This window comes from Pseudophryne corroboree, chromosome 4 (genome assembly GCF_028390025.1).
Source record: "Pseudophryne corroboree isolate aPseCor3 chromosome 4, aPseCor3.hap2, whole genome shotgun sequence".
In the NCBI taxonomy this organism is placed as follows: domain Eukaryota; kingdom Metazoa; phylum Chordata; class Amphibia; order Anura; family Myobatrachidae; genus Pseudophryne; species Pseudophryne corroboree.
The window spans coordinates 612,818,467-612,838,674 of NC_086447.1; the positions used below are offsets into that span (position 1 = coordinate 612,818,467).

The 20,208-nt window shown below is 48.8% G+C and overlaps 1 protein-coding gene across 1 annotated transcript in view; it reads right to left on the bottom strand.

The window, feature by feature from the left end:
- Positions 1-20,208, bottom strand: part of TRIM67 (tripartite motif containing 67) — a 310,592-nt gene that overhangs the window by 227,185 nt on the left and 63,199 nt on the right. The gene's annotated exons all lie outside the window — the stretch shown is intronic.

The window sequence follows — 20,208 nt, forward strand, 5'->3', positions numbered from 1 at the left end:
TGGCATCGGACAACGCCAGCAATATTGTGTGTGCATTAAATCTGGGCCAATTCCAGCACGTCCCATGTTTTGCACATACCTTGAATTTGGTGGTGCAGAATTTTTTAAAAAACGACAGGGGCGTGCAAGAGATGCTGTCGGTGGCCAGAAGAATTGCGGGACACTTTCGGCGTACAGGCACCACGTACAGAAAACTGGAGCACCACCAAAAACTACTGAACCTGCCCTGCCATCATCTGAAGCAAGAAGTGGTAACGAGGTGGAATTCAACCCTCTATATGCTTCAGAGGTTGGAGGAGCAGCAAAAGGCCATTCAAGCCTATACAATTGAGCACGATATAGGAGGTGGGATGCACCTGTCTCAAGCGCAGTGGAGAATGATTTCAACGTTGTGCAAGGTTCTGATGCCCTTTGAACTTGCCACACGTGAAGTCAGTTCAGACACTGCCAGCCTGAGTCAGGTCATTCCCCTCATCAGGCTTTTGCAGAAGAAGCTGGAGACATTGAAGGAGGAGCTAACACGGAGCGATTCCGCTAGGCATGTGGGACTTGTGGATGGAGCCCTTAATTCGCTTAACCAGGATTTACGGGTGGTCAATCTGTTGAAATCAGAGCACTACATTTTGGCCACCGTGCTCGATCCTAGATTTAAAGCCTACCTTGGATCTCTCTTTCCGGCAGACACAAGTCTGCTGGGGTTCAAACACCTGCTGGTGAGTAAATTGTCAAGTCAAGCGGAACGCGACCTGTCAACAACATCTCCTCCTTCACATTCTCCCGCAACTGGGGGTGCGAGGAAAAGGCTCAGAATTCCGAGCCCACCCGCTGGCGGTGATGCAGGGCAGTCTGGAGCGACTGCTGATGCTGACATCTGGTCCGGACTGAAGGACCTGACAACGATTACGGACATGTCGTCTACTGTCACTGCATATGATTCTCTCCCCATTGAAAGAATGGTGGAGGATTATATGAGTGACCGCATCCAAGTAGGCACGTCACACAGTCCGTACTTATACTGGCAGGAAAAAGAGGCAATTTGGAGGCCCTTGCACAAACTGGCTTTATTCTACCTAAGTTGCCCTCCCACAAGTGTGTACTCCGAAAGAGTGTTTAGTGCCGCCGCTCACCTTGTCAGCAATCGGCGTACGAGGTTACATCCAGAAAATGTGGAGAAGATGATGTTCATTAAAATGAATTATAATCAATTCCTCCGTGGAGACATTGACCAGCAGCAATTGCCTCCACAAAGTACACAGGGAGCTGAGATGGTGGATTCCAGTGGGGACGAATTGATAATCTGTGAGGAGGGGGATGTACACGGTGATATATCGGAGGATGATGATGAGGTGGACATCTTGCCTCTGTAGAGCCAGTTTGTGCAAGGAGAGATTAATTGCTTCTTTTTTGGTGGGGGTCCAAACCAACCCGTCATATCAGTCACAGTCGTGTGGCAGACCCTGTCACTGAAATGATGGGTTGGTTAAAGTGTGCATGTCCTGTTTATACAACATAAGGGTGGGTGGGAGGGCCCAAGGACAATTCCATCTTGCACCTCTTTTTTCTTTTCTTTTTCTTTGCGTCATGTGCTGTTTGGGGAGGGTTTTTTGGAAGGGACATCCTGCGTGACACTGCAGTGCCACTCCTAGATGGGCCCGGTGTTTGTGTCGGCCACTAGGGTCGCTTATCTTACTCACACAGCTACCTCATTGCACCTCTTTTTTTCTTTGCGTCATGTGCTGTTTGGGGAGGGTTTTTTGGAAGGGACATCCTGCGTGACACTGCAGTGACACTCCTAGATGGGCCCGGTGTTTGTGTCGGCCACTAGGGTCGCTTATCTTACTCACACAGCTACCTCATTGCGCCTCTTTTTTTCTTTGCGTCATGTGCTGTTTGGGGAGGGTTTTTTGGAAGGGACATCCTGCGTGACACTGCAGTGCCACTCCTAGATGGGCCCGGTGTTTGTGTCGGCCACTAGGGTCGCTAATCTTACTCACACAGCTACCTCATTGCGCCTCTTTTTTTCTTTGCGTCATGTGCTGTTTGGGGAGGGTTTTTTGGAAGGGCCATCCTGCGTGACACTGCAGTGCCACTCCTAGATGGGCCCGGTGTTTGTGTCGGCCACTAGGGTCGCTTATCTTACTCACACAGCGACCTCGGTGCAAATTTTAGGACTAAAAATAATATTGTGAGGTGTGAGGTATTCAGAATAGACTGAAAATGAGTGGAAATTATGGTTTTTGAGGTTAATAATACTTTGGGATCAAAATGACCGCCAAATTCTATGATTTAAGCTGTTTTTTAGGTTTTTTGGAAAAAAACACCCGAATCCAAAACACACCCGAATCCGACAAAAAAAATTCGGTGAGGTTTTGCCAAAACGCGGTCGAACCCAAAACACGGCCGCGGAACCGAACCCAAAACCAAAACACAAAACCCGAAAAATTTCCGGCGCTCATCTCTAGTTTTAATTTTAAAAGGCAACATTTTGGTTGTGACGAATCACTATGCGATGCAAATAAGGAATTGTCGGCACTAAAGTGTGGTATAGTATTTATGGGATGTAGTCACCATGTCGGCAATTCCAATGTCAGAAGTTATGATGTCAACATTTTTTAAATGTCAGCATGGACCTTGTCAACTTGTGCAGAATGTCGACATGTTCACAATATCGGCATCAACGTTTCAGTAACCTTTCGGACCATTTTCAAAACTGCCAACAATTACACCAGCCGCTCTCAATCCAACAAATAACTGCAGTTATTTTTTGGCTTCAGAGTGGCTGGTGTGATTGTTCGTGTTCTTGAAAATGGCCCGGAAATGGGACCAAAGCATCAGGGCCGTAATTAGGTGGGTGCGGAGTGTGCTCCGCACATAGCACTGCAGGGTGAAGGGCGCTGTTGGCAACACTTGTCAATTATCAGTTATTTAATTACTTTCACATGCATCTTCCCCCCTTTTTGAAGCACAGCATCTCCTGACCGTCCCTGTCTTCTTCCCCCACTTCTTTTGTCGCTAATACCTATACAGCACTCATGGACTTAACTTGATATCTCTTTGTTGTTAAGTCACACTGTCCTTTATTACATTTCAGGATGCTGACGTGCCTGGGATTCGAGCCCGTTGCATATGACATTGCAGTCGGACATTCTATTCATTGAGCTATATGCCCTTGCACAGAAAGCTAGAGAATTCCAAGACTTTTAACTGTTTGAAGGATACCTTGCACTTTCTGAAGGGGTGATCAGCGTTGTGGCTTGGCAGATCTATGTAGTGTGTGGCTGCAAGGGATTGAATGTGTGGCTGCACACTGCATGCATCTGCTCGATTATGGTGCTGGTTATTTTTTTTTTTTACTAGGTACAGGTAGCTTCATCTAGTTATAAATCTTGTAGTTTTTATGCTGGATCATCAAGTGGCTTGGTGGGTGGGGTGTTTGGCTAAGATGCAGTAGGGTGTGGGTTTGAGTCCTGAGAGTGGCAGTATACTGAAATGTGTTATTTAATTTGGAGTATTGTGGCTGAATGGCGGCAGCTCTCGGGTTGAGTGCATGAATGTTGTGTATATATATATATATATATATATCTATCTATCTACAATATATGGACAATTACATTACACTGACAGGAAATATAATGACATTGAATTGAAATACATATCCTTTAATATGGTCTTGGTCCCCCTTTGGCAGCTATAACAGTTTCCACTCTTCTTGGAAGGCTTTCCACAAGATTTTGGAGTGTTTCTCTGGGTATTTGTGCCCATTCATTCTGTACAGCATTTATGAGGTCAGACACTGATTTTGGAAGAGAAGTCCTGGCTCGCAATCTCAGTTCCAGTTCATCCCAAAGGTGCTCGATGGGGTTGAGGCCAGGCTCTGTTCAGGTCAGTCAAGTTCTTCCACACTGAACACATCAAACCATGTCTTTATAGTCCTTGCTTTGAGCACTGGGGCACAGTTATGTTGGAATATGTTGCCACAAAATTGGAAGCATAGCACTGTACACAATATGTTGGTATGCTGAAGCATTAAGAATGCCCTTCACTCGAGATAAGGGGCCTAGCCCAAACCCTGAAAAATAGCCCCATACCATTAGCCCTCCTCCACCAAACTTCATAATTGGCACAATGCAATCAGACAGGTAACTTTCTCCCAGCATCCGCCAAACCCAGGCTTGCCCATCTGACAGAGAAGCGTGATTTGTCCACAGAACACGTTTCTACTGCTCCACAGTCCAGTATTGTGCTTTACACCACTCCATCCGACGCTTGGCATTGGACTGGTGATGGGAGGCCTGTACGCAGTTGCTGGGCCATGGAAACCCATTCCATTAAGCTCCCACAGCACAGTTTTTGTGCTTACATTAATCCCAGTGAAAGTTCGGAACTCTTAAGCTATAGAACCAGCAAAGCGTTGGCGACTTTTACGCATCCTGCGTCTTAACAGTCGTTGACCCCGCTCTGTGATTTTATGTGGTTTTGCGCTTCAGTTGCTGTTGTTCCTAAATGCTTCCACTTTCTAATACTGGCACTTACAGTTGACCGTGGAATATCCAGCAAGGATGAAATTTTGCAAACCGTCTTATTGCAAAGATGGCATCCTGTCACAGTACCACACATGTAGTCACTGAGCTCTTTAGAATGACCCATTTTGTATCATAAATATTTGCAAATGGAGACTGCATGGCTAGGAGCTCGATCTTATACACCTCTGGCAACGGATCTGATTGAAACACCTGAATTCAATAACTAACAAGTGTGGCCAAATATTCCTATCATTCAGCAAGCACCACAAGCCGGCCCGGCAGAGGCGTCATAGGACCGGCCACGCGGCAAAGTCACCCTTCAGGTCAGTTTGCTGCTGGCTGCTGCTGTGCATGGTGGTGAAGTGCTTGCAGTAAGTCACACAGTGTGACATCTCAGGAGCAGAGGAGAAGCAGAGAGATTTTGCGATGCAGAGAGGGCTTCTGTGGCGCTGTTAACAAAAATATTTATATATAATATGCCCGATATGTCAAACCTGGGATGGCAGGCGCGGAAGGGGAGGGGTTGTAAACAGGGCCGAAACTAGGGTTTCTGTCACCCGGGGCAAGGCAACCCCCCACCCCCCCGTCTCCCAATATACAGAAATACATCCTCCCATACATGTACACACTATCAATAATACACAGTACGGTACATATCTACATATCTACACAGCCCCTGAATATACACATAGTACCAAAATAAACATATATATGTGCCCCTGTATATACGCATACCCCAATATACTGTGATTAAATACACCCCTCCTATACATACAAATGAAGTACCCACCCCGGGTACTTCAGCATACACACATAACACCGGGTTACGCTGCACTGCTTCAGTACACACACACACACACACACACACACACACACACACACACACACACACACACACACTGGGTTACACTGCACTGCTCCAGTACACCCACACACAGAGTTACTCTGCACTGCTCCAGCAGACACACACAATAGGTTACACTGCAATGCTCCAGTACACACACATGCACCGTGTTACACTGGACTGCTCCAGCACACACACACACACACACACACACACACACACACACACACACACACACACACGTACACTGGACTGCTCCAGTACACACACAGGGTTACACTGCACTACTCCAGCACACACGCACACATACGCGGTTACACTGCACTGCTCCAGTACAAACACAGGGTTACACTGCACTGCTCCAGTAGACACACACTGCGTTACACTAAACTGCTCCAGCCCACATACATGCACGAACACACACACAGGGTTACACTGCAATACTCCAGCAGACACACACTAAGTAACACTGGACTGCTCCAGCACATGCACGCGCGCACACACACACACACACACACACACACACACACACACACACAGGATTACACTTCCACTTCAACACACATTTCACACATACACACAGGGTTACACTGAACTGCTCCAGCACACACACACACACACACACACACACACACACACACACACACACACAGTTACACTTCGCTACTCCAACACACATACACACAGGGTTACACTGCACTGCTTCAACATACACACAAAGGGTTACACTGCACTGCTCCAATACATGCACACACACGCACAGGGTTACACTGCACTGCTTCAACATACACATACAGGGTTACACTGCACTGCTCCAACACATGCACACACACACAGGGTTACACTGCACTGCTCCAACACACACACACACAGGGTTACACTGCACTGCTCCAACACACATACACACAGGGTTACACTGCACTGCTTCAACATACACATACAGGGTTACACTGCACTGCTCCAACACATGCACACACACACACACACACACACACACACACACACACACACACACACAGTTACACTGCACTGCTCTAACACACATACACACAGGGTTACACTTCACTGCTCCAACACACATACAATCAGGGCTACACTGTACACAGGGCAGTGCAGTGTAACCCTGTGTGTGTATGTTGACAACATACACACACACACTGCACTGCTCCAACACACACACACACACACACACACACACACACACACACACACACACACACACACACACACACACACATACACACTAGTGATGTGCACCGGACATTTTTCGGGTTTTGTGTTTTGGTTTTGGATTCGGTTCCGCGGCCGTGTTTTGGATTCGGAAGCGTTTTGGCAAAACCTCCCTAAAAATTTTTGTCGGATTCGGGTGTGTTTTGGATTCGGGTGTTTTTTTTACAAAAAACCCTCAAAAACAGCTTAAATCATAGAATTTGGGGGTAATTTTGATCCCATAGTATTATTAACCTCAATAACCATAATTTCCACTCATTTTCAGTCTATTCTGAACACCTCACACCTCACAATATTATTTTTAGTCCTAAAATTTGCAACGAGGTCGCTGGATGGCTAAGCTAAGCGACACAAGTGGCCGACACAAACACCTGGCCCATCTAGGAGTGGCACTGCAGTGTCAGGCGGGATGGCACTTCAAAAAAATAGTCCCCAAACATCACATGATGCAAAGAAAAAAAGAGGCGCACCAAGGTCGCTGTGTGACTAAGCTAAGCGACCCAAGTGGCCGACACAAACACCTGGCCCATCTAGGAGTGGCACTGCAGTGTCAGGCAGGATGGCACTTCAAAAAAATTGTCCCCAAACAGCACATGATGCAAAGAAAAAAAGAGGCACACCAAGGTCGCTGTGTGACTAAGCTAAGCGACACAAGTGGCCGACACAAACACCTCGCCCATCTAGGAGTGGCACTGCAGTGTCAGGCAGGATGGCACTTCAAAAAAATAGTCCCCAAACAGCACATGATGCAAAGAAAAAAAGAGGCGCACCAAGGTCGCTGTGTGACTAAGCTAAGCGACCCAAGTGGCCGACACAAACACCTGGCCCATCTAGGAGTGGCACTGCAGTGTCAGGCAGGATGGCACTTCAAAAAAATAGTCCCCAAACATCACATGATGCAAAGAAAAAAAAAAGGCGCACCAAGGTCGCTGTGTGACTAAGCTAAGCGACCCAAGTGGCCGACACAAACACCTGGCCCATCTAGGAGTGGCACTGCAGTGTCAGGCAGGATGGCACTTCAAAAAAATTGTCCCCAAACAGCACATGATGCAAAGAAAAAAAGAATCACACCAAGGTCGCTGTGTGACTAAGCTAAGCGACACAAGTGGCCGACACAAACACCTCGCCCATCTAGGAGTGGCACTGCAGTGTCAGGCAGGATGGCACTTCAAAAAAATAGTCCCCAAACAGCACATGATGCAAAGAAAAAAAGAGGCGCACCAAGGTCGCTGTGTGACTAAGCTAAGCGACCCAAGTGGCCGACACAAACACCTGGCCCATCTAGGAGTGGCACTGCAGTGTCAGGCAGGATGGCACTTCAAAAAAATAGTCCCCAAACATCACATGATGCAAAGAAAAAAAGAGGCGCACCAAGGTCGCTGTGTGACTAAGCTAAGCGACCCAAGTGGCCGACACAAACACCTGGCCCTTCTAGGAGTGGCACTGCAGTGTCAGGCAGGATGGCACTTCAAAAAAATTGTCCCCAAACAGCACATGATGCAAAGAAAAAAAGAGGCACACCAAGGTCGCTGTGTGACTAAGCTAAGCGACCCAAGTGGCCGACACAAACACCTGGCCCATCTAGGAGTGGCACTGCAGTGTCAGGCAGGATGGCACTTCAAAAAAATAGTCCCCAAACAGCACATGATGCAAAGAAAAAAAGAGGCGCACCAAGGTCGCTGTGTGACTAAGCTAAGCGACCCAAGTGGCCGACACAAACACCTGGCCCATCTAGGAGTGGCACTGCAGTGTCAGGCAGGATGGCACTTCAAAAAAATAGTCCCCAAACATCACATGATGCAAAGAAAAAAAAAAGGCGCACCAAGGTCGCTGTGTGACTAAGCTAAGCGACCCAAGTGGCCGACACAAACACCTGGCCCATCTAGGAGTGGCACTGCAGTGTCAGGCAGGATGGCACTTCAAAAAAATTGTCCCCAAACAGCACATGATGCAAAGAAAAAAAGAATCACACCAAGGTCGCTGTGTGACTAAGCTAAGCGACACAAGTGGCCGACACAAACACCTCGCCCATCTAGGAGTGGCTTTGCAGTGTCAGGCAGGATGGCACTTCAAAAAAATAGTCCCCAAACAGCACATGATGCAAAGAAAAAAAGAGGCGCACCAAGGTCGCTGTGTGACTAAGCTAAGCGACCCAAGTGGCCGACACAAACACCTGGCCCATCTAGGAGTGGCACTGCAGTGTCAGGCAGGATGGCACTTCAAAAAAATAGTCCCCAAACATCACATGATGCAAAGAAAAAAAGAGGCGCACCAAGGTCGCTGTGTGACTAAGCTAAGCGACCCAAGTGGCCGACACAAACACCTGGCCCTTCTAGGAGTGGCACTGCAGTGTCAGGCAGGATGGCACTTCAAAAAAATTGTCCCCAAACAGCACATGATGCAAAGAAAAAAAGAGGCACACCAAGGTCGCTGTGTGACTAAGCTAAGCGACCCAAGTGGCCGACACAAACACCTGGCCCATCTAGGAGTGGCACTGCAGTGTCAGGCAGGATGGCACTTCAAAAAAATAGTCCCCAAACAGCACATGATGCAAAGCAAAAAAGAGGCGCACCAAGGTCGCTGTGTGACTAAGCTAAGCGACCCAAGTGGCCGACACAAACACCTGGCCCATCTAGGAGTGGCACTGCAGTGTCAGGCAGGATGGCACTTCAAAAAAATAGTCCCCAAACATCACATGATGCAAAGAAAAAAAAAAGGCGCACCAAGGTCGCTGTGTGACTAAGCTAAGCGACCCAAGTGGCCGACACAAACACCTGGCCCATCTAGGAGTGGCACTGCAGTGTCAGGCAGGATGGCACTTCAAAAAAATTGTCCCCAAACAGCACATGATGCAAAGAAAAAAAGAATCACACCAAGGTCGCTGTGTGACTAAGCTAAGCGACACAAGTGGCCGACACAAACACCTCGCCCATCTAGGAGTGGCTTTGCAGTTTCAGGCAGGATGGCACTTCAAAAAAATAGTCCCCAAACAGCACATGATGCAAAGAAAAAAAGAGGCGCACCAAGGTCGCTGTGTGACTAAGCTAAGCGACCCAAGTGGCCGACACAAACACCTGGCCCATCTAGGAGTGGCACTGCAGTGTCAGGCAGGATGGCACTTCAAAAAAATAGTCCCCAAACATCACATGATGCAAAGAAAAAAAGAGGCGCACCAAGGTCGCTGTGTGACTAAGCTAAGCGACCCAAGTGGCCGACACAAACACCTGGCCCATCTAGGAGTGGCACTGCAGTGTCAGGCAGGATGGCACTTCAAAAAAATTGTCCCCAAACAGCACATGATGCAAAGAAAAAAAGAGGCACACCAAGGTCGCTGTGTGACTAAGCTAAGCGACACAAGTGGCCGACACAAACACCTGGCCCATCTAGGAGTGGCACTGCAGTGTCAGGCAGGATGGCACTTCAAAAAAATTGTCCCCAAACAGCACATGATGCAAAGAAAAAAAGAGTTGCACCAAGGTCGCTGTGTGACTTAGCTAAGCGACACAAGTGGCCGACACAAACACCTCGCCCATCTAGGAGTGGCACTGCAGTGTCAGGCAGGATGGCACTTCAAAAAAATAGTCCCCAAACAGCACATGATGCAAAGAAAAAAAGAGGCGCACCAAGGTCGCTGTGTGACTAAGCTAAGCGACCCAAGTGGCCGACACAAACACCTGGCCCATCTAGGAGTGGGACTGCAGTGTCAGGCAGGATGGCACTTCAAAAAAATAGTCCCCAAACAGCACATGATGCAAAGAAAAAAAGAGGCGCACCAAGGTCGCTGTGTGACTAAGCTAAGCGACACAAGTGGCCGACACAAACACCTGGCCCATCTAGGAGTGGCACTGCAGTGTCAGGCAGGATGGCACTTCAAAAAAATAGTCCCCAAACAGCATATGATGCAAAGAATAAAGAGGCGCACCAAGGTCGCTGTGTGACTGTCACGATCCGGGTATCTGGACGCCATTACTTACCCTTCAGATGCCTCCTAAGGCGGGCTCAGCGTTCCAGGACCAGATTCCGCTGTTCCTGAGTTTCCACATGCAGAGTGTCAGAGTGGTGTTTTCATCAGCCGCGGCCTCCGCTGTGCCCGCGTGGTTAAATGTGCATCTATCAGCCTGGCGTCTCCTGTCTCCGGTGGCCGGCGCCGCCATTACTGTTTCCCAGACCACATGGATTACAAACCAAACTTCCCTCCAAGTGTCTGCATGGGCGCAGCCATCTTGGATTCTGTCATCTGATCATTTCCACCAATCTGCTGTTTGTATTGTTGATTTGCATAATTGCCTAGCCAACCCCTTCCTTGCTGCAGGTATAAGTAAGCTGTGCCTGAGCAAGGAAGACGTCAGTGCTTTGGTTGTCAAACCTAGTTCCTGTTTGTCTCTCTTCTATGATTGTCTTTCAGGTTCCAGCTCCTGTCTCAAGACTTCCACCATAGAGACCCGCACCAGCATTCCACCTGCGGTGTAGCCTGACTCTCCAATCCATTGTGGATTCATCTGTTTCCAGCTACAACACTACCTGCTTCCAGCCTCAGCTTCCAGCAGAATACAGCTTCCCTTAAAGGGCCGGTGTCCTTTCTACACTTTACCACTCTCCACCGGAATTATTATTTCTCCGCTCTCAAGTTCTACATTTCAGTTCACATTTCATCGCTCCCAAAGTTCATTTATTATTTAACTGGTTCCAGCCAGTATCCACTCCGTGCTAACAACAGTCTGGTTCCAGCCAGTATCCACAGCAGCTGTTTTACCTTCAGCAACCCAGCTCTTCCCGGAACACCAGCTGGTACAATCCTGGGTTATCTCCATTGCTACAGCCGGGCCTGGTAAGGACTTTCCATCTAGAAGATCATAAGAACTATCTCACACTACCAGTGCCCTGTGGCTCCTGCCATGCTGTAGTACTCAGGAACTGTATTTATTCTTTGCTGACTTTTACGTTTTCCTTTATTGCTGCTGTGATGCGGAGTTGTCATAATAAACATCATTGACTTTTATCTAAGTTGTCGTGGTCACGCCTTCGGGCAGTTATTATTCATGTTACTTACATGTCCAGGGGTCTGATACAACCTCCCAGGTTCCGGTACATCTCAGCCCCTACAACTGAGGCTGCCTCCCGTCAGCTCAGGCCCTCAGTTGTGACAGTAAGCACTGACCTAATGAATCCAGCCGGAGACCAGGATCAAGCGGCCAGGCCGATGCAAGAACTGGCAGCCCGACTAGAACATCAGGAGGCTGCACAGGGCCACATCATCCGCTGTCTCCAGGATCTCTCTACTCGGCTGGATGGGATTCAGACCACTCTCCGTGGATCAGGCGCGTCTGGTGCGTCAACCACAGTGACTCCAGCTATAACCCCACCCACCTTACCCATTCCTGCTCCACGTCTTCATCTTCCAACGCCAGCAAAATTTGACGGATCTCCAAGATTCTGCAGGGGATTTCTCAACCAGTGTGAGATTCAGTTTGAGCTACAACCTGGCAATTTCCCCAGTGACCGTACAAAAATTGCCTACATTATTTCTCTTCTCAGTGGCTCAGCCCTCGATTGGGCATCACCGTTATGGGAGAGGTCCGACACCCTGCTATCTTCTTACACTGCATTCGTGTCAACATTCAGGCGCATCTTCGACGAGCCAGGCCGGGTAACTTCAGCTTCGTCTGAGATTCTCCGTTTACGCCAGGGATCACGTACTGTAGGACAATATCTTATACAGTTCCAGATCCTGGCATCCGAACTGGCATGGAACGACGAGGCCCTGTATGCTGCATTCTGGCATGGTTTATCCGAGCGTATTAAAGATGAGTTAGCTACCAGAGACTTACCCTCCAAGTTAGATGAGTTAATCTCACTTTGTACGAAAGTTGACTTACGTTTCAGAGAGAGAGCAACTGAGCGTGGAAGATCATCTGCTCCAAAATCTTCTGCTCCTCCTCCTCGCCAACTGTCACCAACTAAAGATGAACCCATGCAAATTGGCCGTTCCCGTTTAACTCCTGCTGAGCGCCGAAGACGTCTCTCCGAGTTTCTCTGTTTGTACTGTGCAGCTCCGTCTCACACCATTAATGCCTGTCCCAAACGTCCGGGAAACTCCAAATCCTAGCTCGCCAAGGAGAGGGCCGGCTAGGAGTAATGATCTCCTCTCCATCTCCTCAAGATTGTAACCTCCCAGTCTCGCTTCAAGTTGCTCAACGTTATCAGAACGTCATTGCCCTCCTGGATTCCGGAGCAGCTGGGAACTTTATTACCGAAGCCTATGTTAAACGGTGGTCCCTACCCACCGAGAGACTTCCTTCGTCCTTTTCCTTAACTGCTGTGGATGGCAGTAAAATTTTTGATACAGTTATTTCTCTAAGGACTCTACCAGTTCGTCTGAGAGTGGGAGTTCTTCATTCCGAACTTATTTCACTTTTAGTGATTCCAAGAGCCACACATCCTGTGGTCCTGGGCCTTCCATGGCTCCGTCTTCACAATCCTACAATTGATTGGACGACTACGCAAATCCTGGCATGGGGTTCCTCCTGTACTAAGACATGTTTGTTTAAAGTGTTGCCTGTCTGTTCCTCCTCCCCCAGGTCGTCTGATGTTCCACCTCCTCCATATCAAGATTTCACGGATGTGTTCAGTAAAGCTTCTGCTGATATCCTTCCCCCTCATAGAGAATGGGACTGCCCGATTGATCTCGTTCCAGGGAAGGTTCCACCTCGAGGCCGAACTTATCCGTTGTCTCTCCCCGAGACGCATTCTATGGAGGAATACATAAAAGAGAACCTAGCAAAGGGGTTCATTCGACCTTCTTCTTCTCCAGCCGGCGCAGGCTTCTTTTTTGTAAAGAAGAAAGATGGTGGTCTGCGGCCGTGCATCGACTACAGAGGTTTGAACGACATTACCATCAAGAACCGCTATCCTTTACCCCTGATTACTGAGCTCTTTGACAGAGTTAGCGGAGCTACCATCTTTACAAAGCTGGACCTGAGAGGTGCATACAATCTCATCCGGATCCGTGAGGGTGACGAGTGGAAGACCGCATTTAACACCCGTGACGGACATTATGAGTACCTCGTCATGCCCTTCGGATTGAGCAATGCTCCAGCTGTCTTCCAGCATTTCGTCAATGAGATCTTCAGAGACATTCTATACCGTCATGTCGTGGTCTATCTAGATGATATCCTCATTTTTGCCAACAATTTAGAGGAACATCGTTTCTGGGTAAAGGAGGTTCTGTCCCGTCTCCGTGTCAATCATCTCTACTGCAAATTAGAGAAATGCGTCTTTGAAGTCAAGTCCATTCCGTTTCTAGGGTACATTGTGTCCGGTTCCGGACTAGAGATGGATCCTGAGAAACTACAAGCAATCCAGAATTGGCCAGTACCCTTAACCCTCAAAGGGGTCCAGAGGTTCTTAGGGTTCGCCAATTATTACCGAAAGTTTATACGAGACTTTTCCACCATTGTGGCGCCTATTACTGCTTTCACCAAGAAGGGTGCTAACCCGTCCAAGTGGTCTGAAGAAGCCATGCAAGCTTTTCATCTTTTAAAACAGAGGTTCATCTCTGCACCTGTCCTGAAACAGCCTGACGTCGACTCTCCTTTCATCTTAGAGGTGGATGCCTCCTCCGTTGGAGTAGGAGCGGTGTTATCTCAGAGGGCTAAAGATGGTCATTTACATCCTTGCAGTTTCTTCTCACGGAAGTTCTCCCCAGCGGAGCGCAACTATGCCATTGGCGACCAGGAGTTGCTAGCCATCAAGCTCGCTCTAGAGGAGTGGAGATATCTGTTGGAGGGAGCTTCTCATTCAATCACCATCCTTACAGACCACAAGAACCTTCTATATCTAAAAGGCGCACAATGTCTCAACCCTCGTCAGGCCAGATGGGCACTTTTCTTTTCCAGGTTCGACTTTAAACTCCAGTTCTGTCCGGGCTCTCAGAATCGCAAGGCCGATGCCCTTTCCCGCTCATGGGAGCAAGAAAATGAGTCAGAGTCTTCAGACAAGCATCCTATTATAAATCCGTTGGCATTCTCCACGGTAGGGATGGACTCTACGCCCCCATCAGGGAAAAGTTTTGTGAAGCCGACACTAAGGAAGAAGCTCATGCATTGGGCCCATGCTTCCCGTTTTGCCGGACATACAGGTATCCAAAAAACCCTGGAGTTTATCTCTAGGTCCTATTGGTGGCCAACTCTGAAAAAGGACGTTTTGGAGTTTATTGCATCTTGCCCAAAGTGTGCTCAACATAAAGTATCCCGCCAGTCGCCTGCGGGGCAACTGGTTCCACTATCTGTTCCCCGTCGACCATGGACCCATTTGTCGATGGATTTTATTACAGATTTGCCCATGTGCAACAAGTTCAATACCATCTGGGTGGTAGTTGACCGGTTCACCAAGATGGCACACTTCATTCCTCTCACCGGTCTTCCGTCAGCTTCCAAGTTGGCTCAAGTATTCATACAAGAGATCTTCCGACTCCACGGTCTTCCAGAAGAAATTATCTCAGATCGAGGAGTTCAATTCACAGCCAAATTCTGGCGAAGTTTATGTCAAGTCCTCCAAGTCAAGTTAAAGTTTTCCACGGCTTACCATCCTCAGACCAATGGTCAAACTGAGAGGGTGAATCAGGACTTGGAGGCCTTCCTCCGCATCTATGTGTCCTCCTCTCAAGATGACTGGGTTCAATTACTTCCCTGGGCCGAGTTCTGTCATAACAACCAGTATCATTCTTCATCTTCTTCAACACCATTCTTCACCAACTTTGGATTCCACCCTAAAGTCCCTGAGTTCCAACCGCTTCCAGCAACTTCTGTTCCCGCAGTGGATATCACCTTGCATCAGTTTGCCAATATCTGGAAGAGCGTACGATCAGCTCTGCTCAAGGCATCGTTCAGGTACAAGAAGTTTGCGGATAAGAAGCGTCGAGCAGTTCCTGCTCTCAAGGTGGGTGATCGGGTATGGTTATCCACGAAGAATTTGAGGTTAAGAGTTCCCAGTATGAAGTTTGCACCTCGCTACATCGGTCCTTTTAAAATTGATCAAGTCATCAATCCTGTTGCTTACAGACTCCAGTTACCTCCCTTCTTAAAAATACCCAGGACATTCCATGTTTCCCTGTTGAAACCGCTAATCTTGAATCGGTTTCATTCCTCACTTCCACCAACTCCGAAAGTCCAAACTCAACGAGGCGTTGAGTATGAAGTGGCCAAGATCCTGGACTCACGTCACCGTTACGGTCAACTTCAGTATCTCATTGACTGGAAGGGCTATGGTCCTGAAGAACGCTCTTGGACCAATGCCTCTGACGTCCATGCTCCTGCCTTGGTCCGAAATTTCCACGCAAAGTTTCCTTTAAAGCCTAAGAAGTGTCCTGGGGCCACTCCTAAAGGGGGGGGTGCTGTCACGATCCGGGTATCTGGACGCCATTACTTACCCTTCAGATGCCTCCTAAGGCGGGCTCAGCGTTCCAGGACCAGATTCCGCTGTTCCTGAGTTTCCACATGCAGAGTGTCAGAGTGGTGTTTTCATCAGCCGCGGCCTCCGCTGTGCCCGCGTGGTTAAATGTGCATCTATCAGCCTGGCGTCTCCTGTCTCCGGTGGCCGGCGCCGCCATTACTGTTTCCCAGACCACATGGATTACAAACCAAACTTCCCTCCAAGTGTCTGCATGGGCGCAGCCATCTTGGATTCTGTCATCTGATCATTTCCACCAATCTGCTGTTTGTATTGTTGATTTGCATAATTGCCTAGCCAACCCCTTCCTTGCTGCAGGTATAAGTAAGCTGTGCCTGAGCAAGGAAGACGTCAGTGCTTTGGTTGTCAAACCTAGTTCCTGTTTGTCTCTCTTCTATGATTGTCTTTCAGGTTCCAGCTCCTGTCTCAAGACTTCCACCATAGAGACCCGCACCAGCATTCCACCTGCGGTGTAGCCTGACTCTCCAATCCATTGTGGATTCATCTGTTTCCAGCTACAACACTACCTGCTTCCAGCCTCAGCTTCCAGCAGAATACAGCTTCCCTTAAAGGGCCGGTGTCCTTTCTACACTTTACCACTCTCCACCGGAATTATTATTTCTCCGCTCTCAAGTTCTACATTTCAGTTCACATTTCATCGCTCCCAAAGTTCATTTATTATTTAACTGGTTCCAGCCAGTATCCACTCCGTGCTAACAACAGTCTGGTTCCAGCCAGTATCCACAGCAGCTGTTTTACCTTCAGCAACCCAGCTCTTCCCGGAACACCAGCTGGTACAATCCTGGGTTATCTCCATTGCTACAGCCGGGCCTGGTAAGGACTTTCCATCTAGAAGATCATAAGAACTATCTCACACTACCAGTGCCCTGTGGCTCCTGCCATGCTGTAGTACTCAGGAACTGTATTTATTCTTTGCTGACTTTTACGTTTTCCTTTATTGCTGCTGTGATGCGGAGTTGTCATAATAAACATCATTGACTTTTATCTAAGTTGTCGTGGTCACGCCTTCGGGCAGTTATTATTCATGTTACTTACATGTCCAGGGGTCTGATACAACCTCCCAGGTTCCGGTACATCTCAGCCCCTACAACTGAGGCTGCCTCCCGTCAGCTCAGGCCCTCAGTTGTGACAGTGACTTAGCTAAGCGACACAAGTGGCCGACACAAACACCTGGCCCATCTAGGAGTGGCACTGCAGTGTCAGGCAGGATGGCACTTCAAAAAAATAGTCCCCAAACAGCACATGATGCAAAGAAAAAAACAGGCGCACCAAGGTCGCTGTGTGACTAAGCTAAGCGACACAAGTGGCCGACACAAACACCTGGCCCATCTAGGAGTGGCACTGCAGTGTCAGGCAGGATGGCACTTCAAACATATAGTCCCCAAACAGCACATGATGCAAAGAAAAAAAGAGGCGCACCAAGGTCGCTGTGTGACTAAGCTAAGCGACACAAGTGGCCGACACAAACACCTGGCCCATCTAGGAGTGACACTGCAGTGTCAGGCAGGATGGCACTTCAAAAAAATTGTCCCCAAATAGCACATGATGCATAGAAAAATGAAAGAAAAAAGAGGTGCAAGATGGAATTGTCCTTGGGCCCTCCCACTCACCCTTATGTTGTATAAACAGGACATGCACACTTTAACAAACCCATCATTTCAGCGAAAGGGTCTGCCACACGACTGTGACTGAAATGACTGGTTGGTTTGGGCCCCCACCAAAAAAAGAAGCAATCAATCTCTCCTTGCACAAACTGGCTCTACAGAGGCAAGATGTCCACCTCATCATCATCCTCCGATTCCTCACCCCTTTCACTGTGTACATCCCCCTCCTCACAGATTATTAATTCGTCCCCACTGGAATCCACCATCTCATGTCCCTGTGTACTTTCTGGAGGCAATTGCTGCTGGTGAATGTCTCCACGGAGGAATTGATTATAATTCATTTTGATGAACATCATCTTCTCCACATTTTCTGGAAGTAACCTCGTACGCCGATTGCTGACAAGGTGAGCGGCTGCACTAAACACTCTTTCGGAGTACACACTGGAGGGAGGGCAACTTAGGTAGGATAAAGCCAGTTAGTGCAAGGGCCTCCAAATTGCCTCTTTTTCCTGCCAGTATACGTACGGACTGTCTGACGTGGGTTCACTACGGCTGGCCGGCGGTCGGGCTACCGGCGACCAGCATCCCGGCGCCGGGAGCCCGACCGCCGGCTTACCGACAGCTTGGCGAGCGCAAATGAGCCCCTTGCGGGCTCGCTGCGCTCGCCACGCTACGGGCACGGTGGCGCGCTACGCGCGCCACACTATTTTATTCTCCCTCTATGGGGGTCGTGGAACCCCACGAGGGAAAATAATTGTCGGTATGCCGGCTGTCGGGCTCCCGGCGCCGGTATACTGAGCGCCGGGAGCCCGACCGCCGGCAAACAGAAGACCACCCGTCTGACGTGCCTACTTGGATGCGGTCACTCATATAATCCTCCACCATTTTTTCAATGGTGAGAGAATCATATGCAGTGACAGTAGACGACATGTCAGTAATCGTTGGCAGGTCCTTCAGTCCGGACCAGATGTCAGCACTCGCTCCAGACTGCCCTGCATCACCGCCAGCGGGTGGGCTCGGAATTCTTAGCCTTTTCCTCGCACCCCCAGTTGCGGGAGAATGTGAAGGAGGAGATGTTGACGGGTCACGTTCCGCTTGACTTGACAATTTTCTCACCAGCAGGTCTTTGAACCTCTGCAGACTTGTGTCTGCCGGAAAGAGAGATACAACGTAGGTTTTAAATCTAGGATCGAGCACGGTGGCCAAAATGTAGTGCTCTGATTTCAACAGATTGACCACCCGTGAATCCTGGTTAAGCGAATTAAGGGCTCCATCCACAAGTCCCACATGCCTAGCGGAATCGCTCTGTTTTAGCTCCTCCTTCAATGTCTCCAGCTTCTTCTGCAAAAGCCTGATGAGGAGAATGCCTGACTCAGGCTGGTAGTGTCTGAACTGACTTCACGTGTGGCAAGTTCAAAGGGTTGCAGAACCTTGCACAACATTGAAATCATTCTCCACTGCGCTTGAGTCAGGTGCATTCCCCCTCCTTTGCCTATATCGTGGGCAGATGTATAGGCTTGAATGGCCTTTTGCTGCTCCTACATCCTCTGAAGCATATAGAGGGTTGAATTCCACCTCGTTACCACCTCTTGCTTCAGATGATGGCAGGGCAGGTTCAGGAATGTTTGGTGGTGCTCCAGTCTTCGGCACGCGGTGGCTGAATGCCGAAAGTGGCCCGCAATTCTTTGGGCCACCGACAGCATCTCTTGCACGCCCCTGTCGTTTTTTAAATAATTCTGCACCACCAAATTCAATGTATGTGCAAAACATGGGACGTGCTGGAATTTGCCCAGATGAAATGCACGCACAATATTGGTGGCGTTGTCCGATGTCACAAATCCCCAGGAGAGTCCAATTGGGGTAAGCCATTCTGCGATGATCTTCCTCAGTTTCCGTAAGAGGTTGTCAGCTGTGTGCCTCTTCTGGAAAGCGGTGATACAAAGCGTAGCCTGCCTAGGAACGAGTTGGCGTTTGCGAGATGCTGCTACTGGTGCCGCCGCTGCTGTTCTTGCTGCGGGAGGCAATACATCTACCCAGTGGGCTGTCACAGTCATATAGTCTTGAGTCTGCCCTGCTCCACTTGTCCACATGTCCGTGGTTAAGTGGACATTGGGTACAACTGCATTTTTTTAGGACACTGGTGACTCTTTTTCTGAGGTCTGTGTACATTTTCGGTATCGCCTGCCTAGAGAAATGGAACCTAGATGGTATTTGGTACCGGGGACACAGTACCTCAATCAAGTCTCTAGTTGCCTCTGAATTAACGGTGGATACCGGAACCACGTTTCTCACCGCCCAGGCTGCCAAGGCCTGAATTATCCGCTTTGCAGCAGGATGACTGCTGTGATATTTCATCTTCCTCGCAAAGGACTGTTGGACAGTCTATTGCTTACTGGAAGTAGTACAAGTGGTCTTCCGACTTCCCCTCTGGGATGACGATCGACTCCCAGCAGCAACAACAGCAGCGCCAGCAGCAGTAGGCGTTACACTCAAGGATGCATCGGAGGAATCCCAGGCAGGAGAGGACTCGTCAGACTTG